The following is a 15,866-nucleotide window of genomic DNA, read 5'->3' as shown; positions in this document are numbered from 1 at the left end:
TTAAAATGATTCAAAATTGTTCAAAATGCCTTTATTATACATTGAATACCTTAATTTAATATGCTAAACATCGCAACATTTACCCAACAAGGTTGGCTGCTTGACATACCTACAAGCGCATTACTATGCACACCAGCGAGGCAGTGAAGTTACTCTTTGTCTCACAAAGTATTAGCTTTCCTTAAAGGTGCTTAGACACAGATTCGAAATTAATATTTACTCAAATTTTCTGTATAATTTCATGACTTATATGTTGTTATAGCATTGATAAAAATCTTATTTTATCTGGAAGCTAATTGAAACTTCGAATTTCTGGACGCGTTTGATAGACCCATCCTTGCACATTCACAAATTTTAACTTTATCCTTATTACTCTAGAAAAGTAACAACTTTGTTGTTTATTAATGAAAAATATTAAAACTATATTACAGAAATTTCAGAGTAGAAATGTAGAAAGCAAAATCCTCTCACCAGTATTGTCAGTCTGTGCTCAGTGGTGTGTGCAGAGTTTAACAATTGAACACACCCGGTGAAACGTAAACATTAACAATAACAGAGCTCGTGCCCTGTTTACAAAAACAGTTTACGTTTCACGGGTGTATTCAATTTGTTGAACTCTATACACAACTACACAACACTGAGCACGGGCTGACAATACTTAAGCGAGTGGGTTTTGCTTTCACATCTTTTTACTCTGAATTTTCTGGATTATAGATGTAATATTATTCATTAATACACAACAAAATTGCTACTTTTCTTAAGTATTAAGGATAAAGTTAAAAATTGTGAAAGTGCAAGGATGTGTTAATCAAACGCCTCCCGAAATTCGTAGTTTCAATAATTTCCAGATTAAATAAGTTTTTTATTTTATTTTCATGTGATATGTTATAGCAACATATAAGTTGTGATATTATACAGAAAATTTGAGAAAATATAAACTTCAAATCTGTGTCTATGCACCTTTAAAAGCCTTCCCCTTTTTTAATGAGTGAACATTTTCCATAGGTAAGGTGTCAAAATTGACGAGAGGTTAAATTGTTTCAATGTTTTTTTTTGTTTTGTTTTTTTTTTTTTTTTTTGTTTTTTTTTGTTTTTTTTTGTTTTTGTTTTTTGTTTTGTTTTGTTTTTTTTTTAATTTAAACCAGTCTTTTCAACCAACATGTACTAGTTCTACCCCACTGATTTGATTTCAATGTAGTTAGACCTAGATCTTTGGTAAATTCAGATATTAACTATTTAAGGATTTAAAAATACTGCCCCGTCGCATTGTCATATCTATCGCATTCGACGTGATGTTACGTTACAAGAAAATGACGTTCCTCTTGCATTTTTTCTATCAAAACACTTCCCATCTGCAAAACTTCTTATTAAAAAAGTATAATAAATATCGAAAACAGAAAAACGGTTATAAAAAGCTTGAAGACTACACTATGTGCAATGAAATTCATGTTAATTTTTGAGATGAAGCCAATTTTGATGGTTCGTGGGCCTTGCTTTTTATATAACTTTAACCCAGCGTCATCAACATGAATTTTCCGAGACGGGGAACTGGTTTAATTTGAAAATGGTTTAATTTGAAAAACGTAATGTTTATATTGGCAGTTGTTGGGTTACCATCCGATGATTAATCCGCTCATCCCGGCGATCCCGTAAGCCGGTGTAACGTTGAATTTTGACCCGTGTTTAAAACTGACCCGGGGGGGGGGGAGGGGGGCTTTTTTTAACGTTGAATATTGACACCATCAGCGTAGAATTCAGACACTAGGCTGACCCGGGGGGGGGGGAGGGGGGCTTTTTTTAACGTTGAATATTGACACCATCAGCGTAGAATTCAGACACTAGGCTGTTGAAAATTGAGCCGGATTGTTGAATTCTGATCATAAAACCTGGTCAAAATTCAACAGCATAAAAACACGTTAAATTAAAATGACGTTTACAATTATGATTAATTTATTCAAAAATTATAAGTATATCTACATATAAGTATATAACATATGTAGATATTTAAATTTCAGCGTGTCCGTAGGAACCAGGTGAAGGGGGGGGGGACGGGGTGACTGTTCCCTTTAATACATACGAATAGGAAAGCTAAAAAAAGAAGTCACTCTGTTGAACTTTCTTTGGTCATTTTGCTTGTCAATGAACTTTTGTTCAATTGCCCTATTCAATATGCAATCAATATTGTACTATTTTTCACTAATATGTAGCGAACGTTTCGCATACATGTATATTCACCATAGACAGTACTAGTATTTTTATATAACGGTGAAGGGATATTCTACAAAACGTAATAAAAAAGGAAATATAATCAGATTCATACTTATTGAATACTATTTCCAGCTTGAAAATTGAGAGCTACTTTTATTAATTTTACACAACTGCTTTAGCCCTTGTATATTATTAAGACTCTCCATACTTAATGCACCCCACGGTTAAAAAAAATGACACCTAATTTTTATTTTGTTATTCCATAATTTCTACCCTTTCTCGTTTACTTCTCATTAATTCATCATATAAAATTTTTTGATGTCCTATGACTGCCAAAACATATTAAATGAAATCAGAAATGACAGGGCACATGGTCTAATTAAAATACTTTAGATGTGAAATTTGGTAATCTTTCTCTATGAAATGAAATAATTTAAAAAGAAGTAACCCTTTCCACGGTATATTATAAGTTGAGACACGGGTTAGATCAACCTACTGAATTTTCCTTACAAGATATACCGGTATGCATAATTTTCAACCAAAATGAAAAAGGTGGAAATAACAAACAGTGAATGACCTCAAAATTCTCAAAAAGTTTTTTTTTTTGACAAATTTTTCAACAAGACGTAAAACACGGACCCCTGGAAACTCCAGAGATTGAATCAGATGCCTAAGAGTAGTAAGCATTCCCTGTCGATCGGTCTCACCCGCCATGAGCTCTATGTATTGATCAGGTAGAGTTTTAGTTACTAAACAATGGCCTAACAATGGGTATGAAAAAGTATAAGCAATAATATAATCCAATGAAAGATTGTATTCGCAAACTATGACATTATAACGCCCATATAAAATTTGCGAAATGCTGACTTTAAATGAGGATGTTGAAATTCCTGAAACATCATCTTATTTGCCAGTACCCTTCCTCTCAGAGCATGCTGTTGCGTATCAAATACGTTTGGATGCATAAATACTATAAGCAGGTGATTATGGAATAATAGTAAATAAATAAGAAATGTTGATTTTTCAACACTTTACACAACCAGTCCCCGTGATAAATAAAGAAACCCAGACTATTTGACATCATAGACAACTGCTTCTTTAATAAGAATGAAACAAGCAAATGTTCTCATTGACATCTACAAACTTACTTTTATCGGATTTGTGTCTCCCTGGTGATTCGATATACAAGAGCATGTTATATTTTCGAACAAATAAGTTGATGATATAAGGGTATCAATGATCTCATGTACAGTCAACATTTTGCAAATTCTATGGTCGATACAATGACTTTGTTTGCAAAAACACTCTGTCGTTTGGTTGGTTGATTAACGTCTTTCATACAAATTGATGGGCGAATTTTTCATACTGAACTGACTGCGTATTTCTTCATTTACACGATCATGACAAAGGACACGTGGCGGGTGTGACCTCTCGACAGGAAAGCTTACTCCTCCATGTCATCTGATCCCACCTCTGATGTTGTAAAAGTTTGCTGACAATTTGTATTGTTTAATTAACCCTTCAACATGATTACTGTTCGTTGTCTTTAATTTTCATGGAAAAGTTGACGTCATCTCATTTATCATGCAGTTTAGTTGTTAGTTGGCCATTATCGTCTCAGTATAGCACCCAAATATGAAACAGATATTGTGAACTCTGTGGTGCCATTTATTTCGAGTTCACTGGGATATATCGAGTCAACATATGAATAAAAGTAATTATTGTAAATTGGTAAAACGTCGTCGATATATCCCTGTGAAAGTCCACTACAGGATTTTTCTTGTTCTCATGTAGTAGTATTCGAATAGTTTGCTTCTAAGGATTATAAAAACATACAGGTCTGCTAATAAAGGAGGATATTATGTCCCATCAAAATTCCAACAGCCTGTTGGAAGACTTGGTCTTCAATGACTACATAGTATTGTGAACGAGGAACTTCTTCATATTTCTAACAATCATCACAGAGTACTTGTTTGTAGAAGCAGACTTTTTTAAAACAAATTAATTGTATAATGACTAGTTACGAAACAGGAAAATTCCCAAGTTCCATTTTTATTGAAGAAGGTGTTTTTTGATATCAAAACACCTAATCTTTATTTATCGTAAGGAATGGCTACATAAAGTGGTGTGAAATCATGCATTTTGTGTTTTTGACTTTGAAAAGTAGTGATTTTAAATGTTTCAAAAATGCAAGAGTTCATAAGATATTTTAAAATCCATAATTTAAATGATTTACACAATTTTATGAATAGGTTGAAGCATATAGTGCGTCTTAAGTTTCTCCTTCACAGCAGTAAATATTTTTGTGAGAAGTAAAGATAGGGGATTGGTAGAGAATTTGCTGGAACCTGCATGTATCTTTGTTTGTAAGGACTTTCCTGAAGTTAAAGAATCCAGCATAGATAGAATAAATCCAATTCTCTTCCTGTACTGAAATGTAAAGACCATTCAAAGACTGAAGCGTGATTTTGAGGAATTCCAACCTTATAGAGTAAACCTTTGAGTATAAGTTGGATTTCCGGAAAAAAAATAAATATAAGTTCTTCTATCATGTCTATAGAAGATCGCTAATTAGATGTCCTTGAAATGTGTAGGAAAATCAAAGTTGTGCATGGATATGAATTCTGCTGTTTTACAGACCTATATCGCAATCAATTTATTAAAATTTAGGTATTAAATAAATGCAGGTTAATATTGTAAAACTATTTTTTTTTGTACAATTTTGCTATTCTTTTGAATTTACCGGGTGGCAGTAAATACAAAATTTACAACTTGACAACTACGTCATGTTGAAAATTTTGTATCTACTGCCATTCAGTAAATTCAAAATTTACAACATGACAGTATATTCAGCTGTATAATCGATACAGGAAAAAAATTCTACCACATCTTGTACCAAATTTGGAGAAAAAATAAACTCATACATTTTTATCCAAAAGGGTCCTTTAGTTGGTCATTCTAGTACAATACGTAGTTCTTCTTAAATAACATGTCAAAGACAACAATGAAAATAAGATATAAGGTGTATTGAACAAAACCGTATTTTCGGTATGATTTCAGTCCGATATCGATCTTATTATTATGCTAGAAGAAATTCAAATTATGAAATTGATAAATATATTAGTAGTTACACGTACATATAAATCATGTATAACAACATCCAGATCGAACAAAGGACAAAACGCTGTAGTCGGGGGTCAATATTCAACAGGGTCAATTTTCAACGCGTTTATGTTATAAGTGCCGAAAAAATAAATTACCAAGATGTTGAGAAATGACCCCGGGGATAAATACCACGACTTTTGGTCTCAATTTTCAACGGAGAAAAGCACCCCGGATTCAATATTCAACTTTGAAAAATGAACCCCGGGTCAATATTCTACGTTACACCAGGCCTTAGCTTACGCTGTAGTGGATAGACTTATTAGATAGCTTACAAATGCCCGGCCTGGTAGTATAACTCTGGTGGCAAAATTAAAATGCCCCAACAATTGTAAAAGTTCTAATTTTGTGCATGACTTTTTCTTTAAAAGATCATGAATAAAATTGGCAATGCGCTGTACTTTCTCTTCTGGTAAAATGGCTTGCATTTTCTCTGTATCCAGAATAACACCGAGATAAGTAAGACGAGTCGACGGACCTTCTGTCTTTTTCTCTGATATAGGAATTCCCAGCTTCTTAAAAATCATTTTTAATATCAGCATAGTTCTTTCTCCATCTCCTTTGGGCCTGTCAATTGTAAGAAAATCATCCAACAAATGCAAAATTGTATGGATACCATAGTTGTGCTGTGCAATCCAACACACTGCTTGAGAAAGATTATCAAATATCTTAGGGCTAGATCGAGATCCAAATGGTAATCTTACACAAAAATAATAGTTCTTGTTCCATTTAAAACCCAGAAAACGCCACTGTTCAGGCAATACAGGAATTTGCTTGAAAGCGTCTTGAATGTCTGTTTTACACAAAATTGACCCTTTTCCATATTCTTGAATGTGTCGAATAGCATCATCAATTTTAACATTTCTTGTTTAGCATTTCTCTTTGTCAATTAAACTGTTGATACTTTCATGATTTGGGTCATTATGTGGTGAAGATAAATCTAAAATAAGCCTTTTCTTTCCTGAATATTTTCCAACTGCTATTCCCACAGGACTAATTCTATGTAACATGAATGGAGAGGATGTAAAAGGGCCTATGACGAAACCTTTCTCCACTTCAGCCCTTATGAGACTATCAACTGTCTGGGGGTCTTCGCGAGCTGATTTCAAATTCCTACATTCTTTACTGCTACAAATTTCCTCTTGCTGTATCAGAATGTCAAAACCGTTGGTTAGACTATCAATCAAATAATGTACAAAGGATTTATCAGGATGTTCTTGTAATTCACTTCCCAACCGATGAATATTTATTGGTGTTGAAGCTTTGAATTCTAGTCATTTTGAAGGCTGTAATTCTGCATTGTTCTTTCCACTGCCATGAGGTGAATTTTCTATTTTCTTCCTTTTACATTTCATAGCACTATGTGCCTGGAAGCAGATAACACAGACATGCTGGAACTTGCATTCTGTTCTCAAGCAGCCCTTATCGCTGTTGTAATTGTTGCAGAGTTCTTTTCCCTGGTGATATCTTCTACTCCTTCCATGCATGTCGACATCTCTGTTCATTGTCCTTTGAATTTTCTGTTCTTTAACATTACACATCAGTGTGCTATGAACTGTCAAACCACATCTTTCACACTTCGTAACACTAGATCCTGCACAGACTCTCATTAATAGGTCAGGGTCCCCCAAAGCCCAATCTACTTTAATATGGTACTGTAAGAGGGCTGCTGAAGCTTTGGCAGAGAACAATTTATGATACTCGTAAAATTGTTGCCCCCAAGTGGAATAAACATCAATGATGTGTGATAGATATCCGTCTAATTCTCTACTTCTTTGAGGAAAGGTTTCGACCATGATTGATTTATATATGGTGAAGGCCTTTACAAATTCGCCGATGGATAGTGTTCTGTTAAGACGTTCGTCCTTGTCTTCTTCTTTCTTTGTTTTAGGGGCTACATAATTTGACAACAGGAGTTTACACATGTTAACATCCTTACCCGAAATGATTTCTTTCCGGATTGTAGGTGATACTGCCATCACGTGCTGTAAGTCCGCAGAAGGGAAGCCGCTCGCACTCGTTTCTTTCATGGTACTTTTGAACAAATTCGGGTGTAGTTGGGTAGCCGCTAAATGGTCTGGAGATCCAGCTGCGAATGGTGCACTACTTCGGTTTTCATAAAATTTGCGTAATGAATAGTCTTCTTCTTCTTTATCTTTATGCGTCTGTTGTATCAATTTTACTGTCTCCTGTAATGCGAACGCCGTCGCCATCAACATAGAATTCTCAGTATTTATGTTTCTCTCCGGAACTATGTTTGGTTCCGTTGGCGCATGCGCATTTACATTGGTGTAAGTAGGGGCTCCTCCATGAGGTACAGAAGTTTCAGCAAAGGCTGAAGCGGATAGTTCGTCAATTCGTTCCGTTATATTGGAGGTTCTTTGAGCTATGTTTTCATTCTCATTTCTTCCTGCGCTTGGTCTCTTCTGAGCAGAGTCAATATATATTGTTTCCCCAACGGTACATAAATCTTTCTTGCCTTTGTTATCTAACCATAGTTTCACTAGTATTTTGTGGGGAATAGAATGGTTAATATCGATGCCGCACAATTTTAGTTCATTTTTCAATTTATCAATTGTCCAATTGTTAGGGTCGTCAACGTCTACTGTTGCTGCCCTTCTAACCCTGGATAGTGATCTAGTGCGATTCATAGCGGGGTCAAAATCCAAAGACACGGATCACTAATTCATAATCACAACAATAACACATGGTAAACACATGTAGTAGTCACGTAAAAAGTCCAGTAAAAGCAGTTAGTCCAGTGGAATAAAAACGCCAGAAATAAAATGAATGTCGAGTGAATAATTTTTATAATAGCTGTTGTAAAACTAATGGAATCGAGATGCTGCCAGCTATGGGGAAATCTTCCACCAAGGGCCACATTAAGGAAGTGAATGAGTTTGTTTGTTTCCCTGGTATAAACTCAGTTTATAATACTTATAAACTGTAATATATGATGATGTCCGTAAACTATCAAGATTTCATTATCGTAAGTTAAATTAAAAGTTTACTTTCGCTTTCGATAAACAGTCGTGAAATAGAAAAACAGAGAGTATACGTTGGTGGGTACAGTGGTGGATCTACGATACTGGCAAAGTTTGATGAAATTGACAACAAACAATCATTTAGGATTTTATAAAACGTCAATAGTGAAATATTCAATCAAAACTTGATTTAAGTGACAAAGAACACATAAGTTGTGATCACTGATTTAAAAGCAAAATGTACATATCAATCTTGTCAGCATCGTCGGAAACCCACGGTCGGTTACCCCGGAGCTAAGAGAAGCGAGACCGACCGTGGGTTTCCGATGAGGTAAGAGAAGCGAGACCGACCGTGGGTTTCCGACGATGTCTTGTCAGTCCCCGATCATATTATTGATAGAGACTTCCAGAGTGTATGGCAAGCCCGATGTTAAAGAGAAAAATGAGTCGGCGTGTAATAACTACATGAAAATAAAAATAGCTTTAATGAACACGCATGTAATTTAATTGTATAACAATTGATACTTATAATTTTGTAAAGAAAGACTATTACTGTACAATTTAGCGAATTAGTATATTCGCTTCTTATCCTCGAGCCCGCGTGGCGCAGAAGTTAGAGTGTTTGCTATAGAATCGCGGAGTAAGGAGTTGATCCTTACGTCGCGAGTTCGAATCCTACTGTGGGACGTGGAGACCGGTCCTTCGGTTGAGACCGTATAAACCGAGGTCCCGTGTCGCAGTAGGTGCTGGCACGAAAAAGATCCCTCACTGCTCAAAGGCCCTAAGTGGCGAGTATAGGTCAAAAATTTGCAGCTCTCCACCGGCAAGTGAAAAATTCTCGAGAGGGACGTTAAACAACAAACAAGACAAACTTATCCTCGATGGAAATGGAAACAGTGCATCATGAAACGGGCCCAAAGTGCAACACTAAGTCCGACCTGCATCCAGTATCAGTCCTACCAACAATAGATGAAGTAACAAACTATTCCACAAGCATATTTAATTACTACTCCCCTCGCTTACTCTTTTTTACTCTCTTAAAATCATTCTTCAATAGCATCTTATCCTTCACAACAAAGGAAAAATAACAATGTCAGTCCGCTCAAGCTACAAAGATTTAGGGAATTATATACAGTGTCAATACAATGGATAATTATAAGTGAAAAATAGACTGTAAAGTATTATACGGAAGTATTCGTGATAAATCTGTGTTAATGGATTCTAAATATCGATGGTGATACTCTTTTGCACAAAAGACCACGAAAAAGGTTAGGAAATCCAATTTTAAAGACTGATATCATTACAAGAGGCCCACAGGCCACATCGCTCACCTCAGCACATTGGCTAGGAAAAGCAAAAATCAGTTCAGTATTGAGAAGTTTGAATGGGGGGGGGGGGGGGACTTGAATTTTAAACTACCTGAGGATGCTTCCATATCAATATAACAAATGACTGCTGTTCTTCAGCAGAAGATTTTAAAAGATTTTTCCCTATATATTCCCTTGTTAAAAATTTGATCCCCCATTGTGGCCCCTCCCTACCCCCCTGGGGGGTCATCATTTGATTAGACTTGAAACTTCACTACCTAAGGATGCTTCCATATCAATATGACTAAACCTGGCTTTTCTGTTCTTGAAAAAATTTTTCCTATACATTCCTATGTAAAATTTTAATCCCCCATTGTGGCCCCACCCTACCCATGGTAGTTATGATTTGAACAAATTTGAATCTACACTACCTGAGAATGCTTCCTTAGCAATAAGACTAATCATGGCTTTGCTGTTCTTGAGAAGAAAATTTTTAAAGTTTTTTTCTATATATTCCCATGTAAAACTATGATCCCCCATTGTGGCCCCACCCTACCCCTGGGGGTCATGATTTGAACAAACTTGAATCTACACCACATGTGAAAACTTCCATATCAATATGACAAAACATGGCTTTGCTGTTCTTGAGAAGATTTTTAAAAAAAATTTCCTATATATTCCTATGTAAAACTTTGATCCCTCATTGTGGCCCCTCCCTAATCCTGGGGGTCATGATTCGAACAAAGTTGAATCTACACTATCTGAGAATGCTTCCATATCAATATGACTTAACAAGGCTTTGTTGTTCTTGAGAAGAAGGTTTTTAAAGATTTTTTCCTATATATTCCTATGTAAAACTTTAATTCCCCATTGTGACCCCGCCCTACACAACGGGGTCATCATTTGAAAAAACTTGAATGTACACTACCTAAGGATGCTTCCATATCAATATGACCAATCATGGCTTTGCTGTTCTTGAGAAGAAGATTTTTAAAGATTTTTTTCCTATATATTCCTATGTAAAACCTTGATCGTCCATTGTGGCCCCACCCTACCCCCGGGGGTCATGATTTGAATAAACTTGAATCTTCACTACCTGCGGATGATTCCACATGAGTTTCATCTTTCCTGGCCCAGTGGTTCTTGAGAAGAAGATTTTTAAAAGATGCTATTAATTTTTCAGTAATTTGTAATTATCTTTCCTTGGAAGAGGGCATGGCCCTTCATTTGAACAAACCTGAATTCCCTTAACCCAAGAATACTTTGTGGAAGTTTGGTTGAAATTGGCCCAGTGGTTCTTGAGAAGAAGTCGAAAATGTGAAAAGTTTATAGACGTACAGACAGACGGACGCCGGACAAAATATGATCAGAAAAGCTCACTTGAGCCTTCGGCGCAGGTGAGCTAAAAAGCAGAACTCTGTAGTTATTTAAAAATTCTCATAAGAAAATATTATTTTCATAATGTTTATTGGCTGTTAGAACGTCAAGGAATATTCGTACCTTTCTGAAATCAACACGAAAGCGTGATCACTGAATATGAAAAACAGCTGTGCCAAAATCGAAGTTTTCCTCGGTTCAATAAGGATAAATGGTTCAAAATACGAACCATCTATCCTTCCATTTTTCACGAAATTGGAGGTGAAAGACTAAATGAACAATATGTTGTGGTCCTGCAGACAAGGCTTGTAACAATATAGTCTTTGTATGACTTATTATTAGAACTGCATTTTAGAAGAATTTAGTTTTTATTCTATGTCTTGAAATACTTGCAGTTCATTTTCGAAGAATTAAATTCTTCATTATCACATTTCAGTGTTTAATACTTTTAACATTCCATGCAAGCAAGGTGAGGTCCAACAAATGATCTACCAAGCCCCTGTCTTTAGTCCCTACAAAAATATTAACTGCTGTAAAGAAAAAACTTCAGACATGCTGTGCTAAAGCATATTCTAGAAGTGGTGTAAATCGGATGTGGATTCTTAAAAACTTGTGGAAACTTAAAAACAAAACTTAAAATCACCATTTATTTCTCAAGTCAATATCATTACAAAACGTACGAGTTTTTTAACTCTTTATACAACCATTCGTTGCGATAAATTTAAATTAGGCTTTTGTTATCATAGTCAACCAAAATGAATTCAGAAATTTTCGTATTTTGTAATTAGTCATCAAAAAAATAACTTTGATCACTCTGATCTTACACAAAAGTACTCTGAAGTTGATTTTAAAAGGATGCTGAAGTTCCTCATTGACAACATTCATGTTACAGTCTTCAAGGGCCAGATCTTCCAACAAACAGTTTGAAATCCGATGGAAACTAATTGTGCTCCTTTATTAGCCGACTTGTTTTTATTTCTATTTTATTTTTATTTTTATTTTCTTATGAAGCAGAATTAATTTTTTTAAAAACTTTTACATAGAAACAAGAAAGTATTTGCTGTGTCTTTCAACTTGACATTCAGATAAATTGCCGATGTTGTATCAATTAAAAAAGAGTTACCTCCATTCATATATTGACTCGATATATCCTAGTGAACTTGAAATAAAACACCCCGCAGAGTCTGTCACATCTGTTTCATATTTGGATGTTTTACTACTATAGACGATAGAAGCCAACTAACAACTAAACTGTATGACAAACGAGATATCCAGTTTTTTCCATCCTCAACTTTCCTTATTCATATAGTAATATTCCGTTATCACCTGCATATGGCGTTTTACTCTCCCAACCTATTCGATACTCAAGAGCATGCTCTGAGTGCGATCTATTTTTACACCAAGACAGGCTACTGACAGATAAGTAGATGCTACAGTGATTTCAATAACCCTCTAAATTCTATAGTCGTCATAAGGACATTATAAGCAAATATGACCTATCATTTGGTCATATTTCGACTGATATATTTAATACCAATTGGAAGACCTTTGCTTTTATACTATATTTAACTATAGATTACTCCGTCTTCCTGATTAATACATAGGGATCACGGCGGGTTGACCGGTCGACAAGGGATGCTTACTCCTCCTAGGCACCTAATCCACCCTGGCCGCATCTGTCAATAAGGGCACCTTGAAATCCCAATCGAGTTTGGAATCTGGAATTTCCGTGGGTTCCTGTTTATGCCCTGTTTAAAAATTTGTATTTGAAGTTTCTTAGAGATCGACCACTGTTCTTCATCTTCATATTTTTTTTTCATTTTGATGTTTTTACTGTCCTTCTGGAAGTAAGTAAATGATTGTCCATTGATTCATTATTAATCGGATGATCGGGAATACTTATTCCGCCATCACACCTGATCCCACCTCAGGTGTTTCAAGGGGTTCCTTCCTTGGACTGTGAGCTCGATTATTGTTATCTTCACAAATTCATTTAAAGGTCATCTGCTATCACTTTACAATTTTCTAAATAAGTTCTTTCTTTCCCATAAAACACATCTCACCCTTGCTGGTATATTTTTTAAAAAATATTAGCAACACAGTTGAGGCTGCTATCTGATATTAGTTACCCCACTTTTTGATATGTCTTGCACAATTTGAGGTTTGAAATTTAAAAGTGATATTATTACCTTTTAACCTCTTCTTTATTCAATTGCAAGACTTAAATTCTTTTCAATCTTGATTCAAAAAGTTTTTGTAAATTTTGTAAATTATGTAGCTATTATCACTGAGCACATGTTTGCTAATTGCTCTTTCTTTCTCTTTAGTAATATTTATATTCTTTTTTAACCCATTAAGTTCTCAAATTTTGTATTTGGTCATTTCTCCACTTCTTAACTGAGATTTCCAAGGTTATGTCCGCGCATGAGGATTTCATATCCTTTTCATGTACTTGGTCTGGTTTAAAGGGAAGTAATTCAACCTTCCCTGATATAGTGTATTGGTTGCATTTTAATGATTTTATATACCTGTATACCGAAGACTGACCGTGCCGGTCAGTAACTGTACTTACCTTGAACTACAATATATTCGTACTTTCACACTCGAGTAAAGAAAGAACAGTTCGTAGACCTTTGTATACCGGTCAGATATATACACCTTAACAGCAACAGACTATATATTGACATAAATCAGTTTTATTTTCCAGATACGTCACGTTAAATATAAAAACATCACGCACCTCTTGAAAAAGTCTAGTTGGACGGGGAATGAAGGGATAAAAAGGAAATAAAAATTAAGATGAACTCTTCTGTCATACTACACATATTTCCTAATTGAATCCACAATGTCCTATCTTCACTAGTTTTGGATAACACGTTTTGTGTAATGGGTAATTATTTAAACATTATAAAACTAACACTGTTAATACAACATTCAGTAAGTTGTACTATTAGATAGGAAGATAAAACAAAGATTAAACCTCTTTCTTCAAAATTTTCTAAATAATTGTGCTTTCCCCCCGGTCTATTGCATAAATTTTGCATTATTTAACGAAAGCAATCATCTATTTTTATGTGTTCCGGGACTTTGGCCACTCTTAGTTTTTCTCGCATTTTTACATTTTAATATGTATACATGTATTTAATTTATTAGTCATCAAAGGCTTGAACTTTTAAGATTAACAATCATTTAAGGCAGCTCTTTAGAAATGATTAAACTGCACGGTCATTGATTGCTAAGTGACGAATTGTTGTTAACAGCATTTCTTGACTTAAAAGATTAAAAGAAACAAGCATTCTGAGAGTATTGCATTAGCAATACTAGTCCCCTACCGGCAAGTGTAATCTGGTTGCCATTAAAAATTGAAAATGCCATAATTCAGTCAAAAATCATTGAAGCGGAACGAAATGCAAACTTGATCTATAAGTAATCAAGGTAAAGTCACATACCAAAAATCAGCTAAATATCTCCAAGCGTTTAGAAAAAAATCGCGGAAAACCCTTAAAAATTGAAAAGGTCATAATTCCGTCAAAAATCAATGAAGCGGAACGAAATGCAAACTTCGTCTGTAACTCATCAAGATACACTCGCATACCAAAAATCAGCTCAATATCTGCAAGTGTTTAGGAAAAAAGTGCGGAAAACCAAGTGGGACAGACAGACAGACGGACGGACAGACTCAGAGGAAACCTATAGTCCCCTCCGGTTTCACCGGTAGGGGACTAATAAAAAGGTGGTTATGCTGGAAAGAAATAATCTTAACTTTTTTAAATAGTTTGTTTTTACTTTCCTTTAAATTCAGACTGATTATACAACAAGCGAATGCATTTATCACTTTATGAAAACAGAAAATTTGCGATATTTTTACTCTAAGTAACGCAGTAATTTGACTAAGTTTTTATTTGTATGAAATGTATACACAACCTACACTTCCTACTTTCAGAACAATCCTTTTTTCCATCATATTTTTGTCCATTCTCGACAGCTTTCTTTTTCTACTACTATGGAAAAGGAAGAAACCGAGAATTCTTAATGTTTTAAGAGTCGTTTTTTTTTTATAATGAGAAAGGTGAAAATAACGAACAGTGATTGATCTTTAAAAAAAATCTATATACAATATAAATCTGTGAACAGGGAATCTATTTTGTTGAAATACACTGAAGCAATTATACTTTTTAGCCAATTTCATAAAAATACCATTGGTCATGCTTTTATGGCTACGGGTCACTTAGTGTCGCAAATGGATCGGAAATTTTTATAACCCCATTCCAATTTGTAGTTGACCCTAATGATACTTTAGACATGGTGATTCTGTCAGACACACAAAATAAGAGCCATAACTGTGACGTACCATTTCCTTTTTTCTAAATTCTTCTATGCTTACAGAAAATGACTTTTAATTTGCTCTTTTTCTTTACATACAAAACTCATCACCAGCATTTGAGTCGCCCGGTCGCGTGATGCAATGGTAATAGCGTCTGCTCTAGAGTCGCGGAGTACGGAATTGATCCTTACGTCGCGGGTTCAAATCCCACTGTGGGACGTGGAGACCGGTCCTTCGGATGAGACCGTATAAACCGAGGTCCTGTGTCGCAGTTGGTGCTGGCACGAAAAAGATTCCTCACTGCTCAATGGCCCTAAGTGCCGAGCATAGGTAAAAATTTGCAGCTCACCACCGGCAAGTGGTGGCGTCTCCATATGAGTGAAAAATTCTCGAGAGGAACGTTAAGGATAAATAACACAAACAAACTTTTTTCAGAGATCAGCAATATTTCTCATAGATTTATATTCAAACTGGTAAACTGAATAATGTTCACCAGGTATAGTA

At 35.2% G+C, this 15,866-nt stretch overlaps 1 protein-coding gene across 1 annotated transcript in view; it reads left to right on the top strand.

Moving 5' to 3' along the window:
* The window catches only part of LOC133180914 (uncharacterized), a 157,397-nt gene that overhangs the window by 55,951 nt on the left and 85,580 nt on the right, over nt 1-15,866 (top strand). The window lies entirely within an intron of this gene.

This window comes from Saccostrea echinata, unplaced genomic scaffold (genome assembly GCF_033153115.1).
Source record: "Saccostrea echinata isolate AGI-Se365-2 ecotype Australia unplaced genomic scaffold, CSIRO_AGI_Sech_v1 ptg000008l, whole genome shotgun sequence".
Taxonomy (NCBI): Eukaryota; Metazoa; Mollusca; class Bivalvia; order Ostreida; family Ostreidae; genus Saccostrea; species Saccostrea echinata.
Note: the sequence above shows the minus strand (reverse complement) of the source record. Positions and strands in the feature narration are given on the sequence as shown.